Raw genomic sequence first — 9,641 nt, 5'->3', positions numbered from 1 at the left:
TTTTACCGGCCCCGAGCTCCTGGGAATGCCAACGTTGGGAAGCGCCGAGCAACAGGTCGGGAGATTAAATGATCGCTCTCCAGTTTGCTTCCTAAAGTTGGGTTCTTGCAATTTCCCGGTGAATATAATCTCCGTTGGCGTCGTAGACAGGAAGAACTATAACAAAAAAAAGTCTTTCGGTATAATTTTTTTTTATCGATCTAAGTGGACAGGTTGAGGGTGGGGGGGGGGGGGGGACTGTAGAATCATTAATTCAATCTTGTTCAGTGATTTTTTTTAGCTACAATAAAAACAAAACAAAATATTTGGGTTTGAAGAATTTAAACAACTCCAATATTCCATTTATTTTACTAAAATTCTACATATATATATAATCACATTAGGCTTCAAATAATCGTACATCTACCAATCATATATTTGATAACTTTATAAATATTATGTAATATATACTACACACACAATAACTTTCAGTTTATACAAATTTTTAAGTAAATATAGCAGCTATACTTGAGCCCTGATTCTGAAACACAACTTGAGGATTAGGTTGAGTGCGAGAATGGCACGTGTGATTGGTTGGTTGGTTGGGAAGCTGAGAGACAGGTGATATGAATTCAGAATCAGAGCTTAAGCTGAGCGAGTTTGTGCCCGAGGGATTCGAACCTGCACTTGGGCTCACTAAGTGGAGGCTTGGATCACTTTTGGACAACACGTTGCTTAGAAAAATGTTGATCTGGAATACATTTTGTTACGAAAAAAGTTTTCTACAACTATATATATATAAATAAGTGCCGAAGGTGTCATTCTTTCCACTACATAGTTTCATTTCTCTTTGACCGTAATCCATAATTACTTGTTTCTGCTCTGAAATGATAACGGCGACCATTTGTATTTTGCTGTTATCTTGTTATCCGCGGATATTTGAATATCTATCCTTCTTCTATTCCTTCTATTATTATCTTCAATTCCTTCTCATCCTGTTCTCTTCCTCTGTTCCGTCTCTGTTGTATTCTCACTCTCATTTTATCACTCTTCTAAAAATAAAACCTCAAATATAATTTACAATATTCTGTTTATAGTCTACCCTGAAATGTCAGTTGAGTGTTGATATAAACATAAGACTTTGTGTTGCTGCCACAGTTATACCCAGCATACCTCGGGGGCATATACCCGTCCTCCTGGGCCATTTGTTTCGCGCGATATATAATAGCATATACGAGTCCATTCATTTTTTTTCGTCCGGTTAAATGTGTGTGTATTCGTTGCCGTGTGTGTGTGTGTGTGTGTGTGTGTGTGTGTGTGTGTGTGTGTGTGTGTGGGTGTGGGTGTGTGTGTGTTCTCACCTAATTGTGCTTGCGGGGGTTGAGCTCTGGCTCTTTGGTCCCGCCTCTCAACCATCAATCAACAGGATTGTGTGTGTGTGTGTGTGTGTGTGTGTGTGTGTGTGTGTGTGTGTGTGTGTGTGCGCGTGTGCGCGTGTGTTTTGTCTGCCTGCAGCTGATTCTTTCAGTCGTATGCGCTCTCGTTTATTTTTATCGAAGTTTATCATACAATAATACAACGGCTTATTATGTAAATTGAATCCCATTTTCTCTAGTTGCATTAATCGCGTTTTCTTAGTAACATTATCTTTTTGTTCTAACTCCTTTAGCATGAATGTCGTCAAGGAACCTGTGCTGATAATATATATATAGAGTTTTACAGGCCATTTTCCTAATTACCAAGTCACTTTCAAGCTTATCTCCCTCTTTAATGTTACGATAACTTTGGCGATTAAACTTTAGTTTAGTTAGCGGTAAAGTCATTTTCTCTTGATGATTCTTAATTCTCTTGACATTTATCGGCGCTAAATTCCAGTTTCATCGTAGGCAAGAATTATTATAATATAGGATTTTGACGGCCTGGTTCATAGGCCTTATACGGAAGGGAAGTTATATGGAGTTGAATAGATGACATGAATCGAGGCTGGCTCTGTCACATCTCACCATTCAGGAACTCTGTAAACAGAGAATATATATATAAATATTAGTGTGTTTATCATAACTACGGGCTCACCATAGCCCGTGCTACTTGGAACTTTTTGTTCCAAGTAGCGAATCTTAAGCAACATCATCATAACAAAATATAAGAACTACTTTACAAAACATTGTTTCAATATCACACACACACGCATATATGTTAAGGGGGCCTCGCGGCTGAGTAGACAGCGCTCGGGGGTCGTAGTCCTAAGGGCCAGGGTTCAATTCCCGGCGGAGGCGGAAACAAAGGGACAGTTTCTTTCACCCTGATGTACCTGTTCACCTAGCAGTAAATAGGTACCTAAGAGTTAGACAGCTTCTACGAGCTGCTTCCTGTGTGTGTGTGTGTGTTTGAAATATATGTAGTAGATATATAGGAATAATCGATTGGAAAGAAAAGCGGGGTCCAAGAGCTAATAGCTCGATTCTGCAGACACAAATAGTAAATTCAAATAGTAAATACACACACACACAACACGAGAGAATAAAGCCGTAGAAGCTAACATTGAAAATAAAACAAAATCAGAAAAATTCTCGGTATTTTAAATTGGTACAAAGTGTTCTGAAAACTCTCCCAGTGAATTCAAAATTGGAGGGAAGAGGGGCGGGGCAGTGAGGGAGTGTGTGAGAGAGAGAGAGAGAGAGAGAGAGAGAGAGAGAGAGAGAGAGAGAGATAGATAGAGAGAGAGAGAGAGAGAGAGAGAGAGAGAGAGAGGCGAGACAGTGGGACAGACAGACAGGGAGGGGGGAGAGGGGCTGAGACAGGAACATTCTGATCAATACTGAGAGGTTGAGTCTGGTTGTTGACTATTTGAGCTTCAGTAGTGTGTATCCTGGTCCGTGTGGGCCAGCTGTCAGGGCCCCAGAGAATCCCCAATATCAGACACGATCCAGCCCTCAGGAAGATGGTAATGTATCAAATCTACAAGGGCCGTGACGAGGATTCGAACCTGCGTCCGAGAGCATCCCAGACGCCTTAATCGACTGAGCTACAGCATGGTCAAAAGGAGTTGAAACCGAAGTTCTACTGAACTTACTGGATCCTGCAGCCTCTCCGAGACACAAACCAGGGTTTTACACAACTCCCCCATGCACTCGAGCTATGTCAATAGGCCGTTCTCCCTCTTCGCCCTTACTTCATTACACACACAAATCACAATTGTGTGATGCAATTGGTTCGAATCCTCGTCACGGCCCTTGTGGATTTGTTCATTTGATGCATCATGCAATTGTGATTTCTGTGCGTAATGGTAATGTATCTATAGAAGGGACTTCTACACTACAACCCTCATTTGCAGACGTACTTAGAAGGACCCCGGAAGTCTTCTCTGCAGTACAGGAAATTGCCATGAAAGTTGCTACTTCTCAGGAAGCAGCAAGATGCACCAGCCGACTGATAAGAGAGGAAAAGAGCAGTAGTCGTAGTAGGTATTAAGGAGCAAATAGGGGCCACTCCAAGGGTGAGGAGAGATATGGACAAAGTCACAGTCCACAGGCCACAGAGATCCTTGAAGGGGTACAGATGGAGGGGGAAGAACTGAATATAGAAAAGGTTTTCAGGCTTGGCCGGTACAACAAGGACAAAGATCGATTGATAAAAGTGGTTTTCAAAAGCGAGGACACAAAAGAGGAAATTACGAGAAGATAAGAAAATTCCTAACGGATATAACATGGGAACAAGAGCTAAAGGGAAAGACGGCCAAGATATGATGGATTACATCACGCAGAAGTGCAAGGACGCAGCGAACAAGTTTGTCCCAGTCCAAAAGGAAAACAGTAAAATGAAGATGAGAAACCCATGGTTTAATCAGAGATGTAGGCTAGCTAAGCAGCAAAGTAAAAGGGCATGGAGAAACTATAGGAATAACAGGACACTGGAGAGCAGAGAAAGATACCAGAATGCCAGGAATGAATATGTCAGGATGAGAAGAGAGGCAGAAAGTCAATACGAAAATGACATTGCAAGCAAGGCTAAGAACCAACCCAAATTGCTGCACAGCCACATCAGGAGAAAGACAACAGTGACGGAACAGGTAATGAAACTGAGGATAGGGGCAGACAGATTCACTACAAACGACAAAGAAGTGTGCGAGGAACTCGATATGAAATTCCAGGAAGTCTTCACATTAGAGCAAGGAGAAGTTCCAGAAATAAGAGAAGGAATAATTAACCAGGCACCACTAGAGGAATTTGAGATTACCTGTGGAGATGTAAGAAAGCTTTTGCTAGAGTTGGATGTGACAAAGGCAATAAGTCCGGATGGAATGTCACCATGGATACTAAAGGAAGGAACAGAAGCACTGCGCCTGCCACTCTCCATGGTGTATAACAAATCACTGGCAACAGGTGAACGGCCAAAAATATGGAAGGCGGCAAACGTAGTCCCGATAAACAAGAAAGGGGATAGACAGGAGGCACTGAACTACAGGCCAGTGTCCCTAGCCTGCATACCATGCAAGCTGATGGAGAAAACTGTGCGAAAAAAGCTAGTGGAACATCTGGAACGAAGGAACTTTGTAACACAGCATCAACATGGGTTCAGGGATGGCAAGTCCTGCCTCACAGGGTTACTTGAATTCTACGACCAGGCAAGAAAGAGAAGGGTGGGCAGACTGCATATTTTTGAATTGTCAGAAAGCCTTTGACACAGTGCCACACCAGAGACTAATGCGAAAGCTGGAGATGCAGGCAGGAGTGAAAGGTACTCCATTGGATAAGGGAGAACCTAAGTAACAGAAGGCAGCGAGTCACTGTGAGGGGTGAGGTCTCAGATTGGCGAGACGTTACCAGTGGAGTCCCGCAGGGTTCAGTCCTTGGACCCATACTGTTTCTTATATATGTAAATGATCTTCCAGATGGTAAAGAATCATTCCTCTCATTGTTTGCTGATGATGCAAAAATTATGAGGAGGATTAAGACGGAGAAAGACAGTATGAGGCTACAAGATGACCTAGACAGACTGAATGAATGGTCCAACAAATGGCTACTAAAGCTCAACCCGAGTAAATGTAAGTTAATGAAACTAGGCAGTGGAAACAGGAGGCCAGACACAGGATACAGAATAGGAGGCGAAGTACTTAATGAAACGAACAGAGAGAAAGATCTAGGAGTTGATATCACACCAAACCTGTCTCCTGAAGCCCAAATCAAAAGAATAACATCAGCGGCATATGCGAGGCTGGCTAACACCAGAACAGCGTTCAGGAACCTGTGTAAGGAATCATTCAGAATCTTGTACACCACATATGTAAGACCAATCCTGGAGTATGCGGCCCCAGCATGGAACCCGTGCCTTGTCAAGCACAAGACGAAGCTGGAAAAAGTTCAGAGGTATGCTACTAGACTAGTCCCACAACTAAGAGGCATGAGTTATGAGGAAAGGCTGCGGGAAATGCACCTTACGACACTAGAAGACAGAAGAGTAAGGGGAGACATGATCACAACCTAGAAAATCCTCAGGGGAATCGACCGGGTAAACAAGGATAAACTATTCAACACGGGAGGTACGCGAACAAGGGGACACAGGTGGAAACTGAGTACCCACATGAGCCACAGGGACATTAGAAAGAACTTTTTCAGTGTCAGAGTAGTTAACAGATAGAATGCACTAGGAAGTGATGTGGTGGAGGCAGACTCCATACACAGTTTCAAATGTAGATATGATAGAGCGCAGTAGGCTCAGGAACCTGTACACCTGTTGATTGACAGTTGAGAGGCGGGACCAAAGAGCCAGAGCTCAACCCCCCGGAAGCACAAATAGGTGAGTACACGCATCCATGTCGCTCACACGACCAGGTCCAGCACGCCCGACCAGACCGTCGACCAGCTGAAGAACAACAAAGAATATGCTCAACCGTTCCCTTTGACGCATACCTTCCTCCGCTACCAGCACCACGAATATTATTATACGCATGCGAACATTCATTTATCTACGCCTTTGTGTCGGCCGAACACACGCTTAACACAACTAACTTTTTGTCCCAACTTGCCGTGGCTAAATTGACTTTCCTGTCATCTTAGGCTAGATAAATAGACGGGTGATTAGGCTGCAGGTCTGGCACAGGTGTTGGGGCTCCTGTTACCGTCACAACACCTGTCTCAAGCCCCCGCTCCTGTGTCAGGTAAGTCCACTACGGGCTCACCATAGCCCGTGCTACTTGCCCCGCTCCTGTGTCAGGTAAGTCCACTACGGGCTCACCATAGCCCGTGCTACTTGCCCCGCTCCTGTGCCAGGTAAGTCCACTACGGGCTCACCATAGCCCGTGCTACTTGCCCCGCTCCTGTGGACGGACATAGGCTGGCCGGAGTAAGTATAGGGCCTGAAATAGGCCCTATAATAGGAAGAACATGACTGAAATAGGGTTCTATTAGAATGGCCTCCCCAAAATCCTGTCGTTCATTTTGCCACAGGCTGGAGGGTAAATTACCCGCCCTTGTTTGACGTCTGGCTGGTTGGGTAATTAGGTATCTTTGACCGCAATCAACTTGACCGGTTTCCCAGTTTACATGACATTATTAATTGTATAAGACCCCCCCCCCCTCTGGCTCGACCTAACGACCTGGGTCGAGCCCCCTAATCCAGCAACGAGGAGGCCTGGGCGATGACCGGGCCGCGGGGACGATGAGCCCCGAAATCAACATAAGGTAACACGTAAATAAAACAGGTATCAATGTTTGTACATTAATTTATCGGCATATATTTTATTTTATAGAGTAAAGCTCACAATATCAATATTTATCTTTAAAACCAAAATTTGGAATTAAAAATAAGGATTAATATCTTCCCTCTGACATTGTGGTTTATTTAAAGGCAAATATATATTTTTACATAAATGCATTTTAGCGTTTGATAAAAGCCTTTTTGATAAGGCTGCCCTGTAATTAGGTGCATAGAAATATGTTTTATGTGTGACAGAGGAGGGGGGACTCTGTCATTTATTTAAGCTTCTGTGCAAGCTTATATTTTAATATCAAACACACACACATATAGCGATTATTATGTTAATATTACGGATTACTGCTATTGTTAACATTAATATTATAATCATTTTTTATAGGGATTAAGGTATGTAAAAGTGGAAAGTTGAAATACTAGTATAGTTAGACAATATTCGTCACGCTATCAACAAAAGTGGAGAATAAACTTGGTACTTTATCACGTTTCATTTTCCCTCGTCACAAAATAATTTCAGGAAACTAATTCACTAGTCTTAAAAAAGATGATTTTAATTAAGAATTTGCTGCAGCTTTAGAAAACTAATTTCCGGAAAGTTAACTGTGACGGCTCTCTGGGTACTGATGTCTACTGGACGAAATCAGGAAATCGGTTTCAAATGTTGTTAAAGATTCGCTACCTGGAACAAAAAGTTCCAAGCAGCACGGGCTATGGTGAGCCCATTCAGTTTCTACTGATAAATCACGTTAATTTGATTGTGAATAGTACTGGAAATAGGAACAATTAACAGATAGATTAATAACGGTGAAAACTTTTAAAACAGCCAGGTCACTGTATTGGCTACAACCGTACAAAATACGAGGTACTTATGTAATTAAAAATGTACTAAAGCCATCCTCTTGATCTGGAATAATTAGTACCCGTTAATTTTATATTTAGCTAATAATTACATGTTTTGTACTTTCATCCATGTTTCAGTTAGTGCAATAATATATTGTTTCTGTGTACACGAGTATACCTTAAAGTCATCTACTCTGGTTCTCCGACTGTCATAGTATACCCTAAAGGGTGTTATACGCTCATGCCTGAGTATACCGTAATATATTTAACCAAACCTATCGTAATTATTTAATTCCAATACACTATCTTGTCCCCCACAATGTTACATTACAACCTTTATTTATAATTTTAATTTACAACCAAACCTCTATTCTGTAAACGGGTTTAAAGACCCATTAACCGATTATATAATTTAAATTTACATAATATAATTTATTATATTAGCGAGTTATATTACCGAGTTCGCTAAAGCCGCCACCTCGTCCCTAATATAAGAGAGTTTCGCCCAAAGCGTCAATATTACGGTGGGTCAGCTTGCTTTATTACGTCTAATTTTAGACGTATTAACGGTCGAATTGGAGTATAGGGGGATCGAGGCTGGACTAGCAAGAGGTTGCAGGGGGATGAGTGTATTAGACAGTTGACGCGTATTCTTGGTCCGGGAGCTGAAGCTCTGCTCTACTGCAAACACTGGTAGGTAATATAGGCACCGGAGCGTGCTCGCGCGCGCACGCACGCAGAACAGAAAAGCTTTAACCCTCTCAGACCCACAGTGTTGCTCTTTCCGGCTAGCTGGGGACATTACCTTAATGTGGCGGGAGTGCACGCACGCACACACACACACACACACACACACACACACACACACACTGTGTGTGTGTGTGCCTGACTGCCTTAATAGAATTCTACGATCAGGTGACACAGATTAAGCAAGAAAGAGAGGGCTGGGCGGACTACATTTTCTTGGATTGTCGGAAAGCCTTTGACACAGTACCGCATAAGAGGCTGGTACATAAGCTGGAGAGACAGGCAGGTGTAACACGGGTACGGGTTCCTCTCTCTTTACTTCCTTCTTTCTACTCCCTCTACCCGTATTCTTACTTTTATTTCTAAACCAAGGGACTCCAAAACTTTTACCAAAGCCAACTCCACGCCACGTGGTCCTAAGACGATTGACCGACTTAGGATTCTACACCCAGTATGACGTGACCTAAGCTCTGAACAAAACCCTAGAGTCACCTCTGCTGCCACCACCAGACCAGTAATACCAGAGCAATGATCGAGGTCTGGATCGATCACGCTAATTAATCAACCTAGGGGCTTGATCCCCACTATAAACGATGACCTTGAGTGTGGAATAAATTACACGGTAATGATAATTCCGATTCGATGTTAGAATCGGCGCCCAATGCAACTCTGCCTCGTGTGGACCACGTGACCAGGACAAGTTTACACAAAAACACATGGAAATAATGAAATGCAAAAATATTAACAAATTTAATTTATTAAAAGAAAACTAAAACAAAATCTAAATATGTTCACTCCCTATCACTTTAACACTCCCTACTTGACCTGAATGGCAAATGAGAAGACTATTTCTATACATAACCATAGCAACTATACCTTGGGCGACCACAGCTCTAGGTGTTGGGTGGTCTTGGGGAGAGGTAAGATGTTTGACCTCTCCCAGCTGCTCCCGTATTCACACTGATTTGTCCTCGTCTGGCCTAGCCCAGACTAGAACCTTGTATCCTTCCGCATCGCTTACCCAGTTACTTTAGCAAGGTTAAGTTATAACAATTAAACTCTGTTTGTACTGAATTGATCCAGACTGGTTGAATTATTTTACTGAATTAAATTACAAACATCTAACGGCAGAGCTGTTCCCGATCCCCAAAATGGTTAATAAAACTTTGAGAAATATTAGACATGTCAACCCTGCTGACCTATGACCGCCGGTCACTCCGCCTTAAAAGTTAGATCCGATTCGTGACGTCACTGATGGTGACTTAAACTCAATAATTAGAATACTCTTGATATTGTATCCAGTACTATTATACAATACAATTTTAATGCAAAATGAATAAAGGCTAATTTTCTCTAATTTACTG

General features: G+C 42.4%; 1 long non-coding RNA gene across 1 annotated transcript; it reads right to left on the bottom strand.

Moving 5' to 3' along the window:
- Nucleotides 1-329: 329 nt before the first annotated feature.
- Nucleotides 330-9,219, bottom strand: LOC138363426 (uncharacterized). The gene is made up of 2 exons (XR_011228071.1): nucleotides 9,154-9,219; nucleotides 330-1,994 (listed from the first exon to the last, which is right to left on the bottom strand). It is a non-coding gene; the product is annotated as an uncharacterized lncRNA (long non-coding RNA).
- Nucleotides 9,220-9,641: the final 422 nt, after the last annotated feature.

This window comes from Procambarus clarkii, chromosome 11, assembly GCF_040958095.1.
Source record: "Procambarus clarkii isolate CNS0578487 chromosome 11, FALCON_Pclarkii_2.0, whole genome shotgun sequence".
In the NCBI taxonomy this organism is placed as follows: domain Eukaryota; kingdom Metazoa; phylum Arthropoda; class Malacostraca; order Decapoda; family Cambaridae; genus Procambarus; species Procambarus clarkii.
This window is presented reverse-complemented; position numbering and strand designations above follow the sequence as displayed.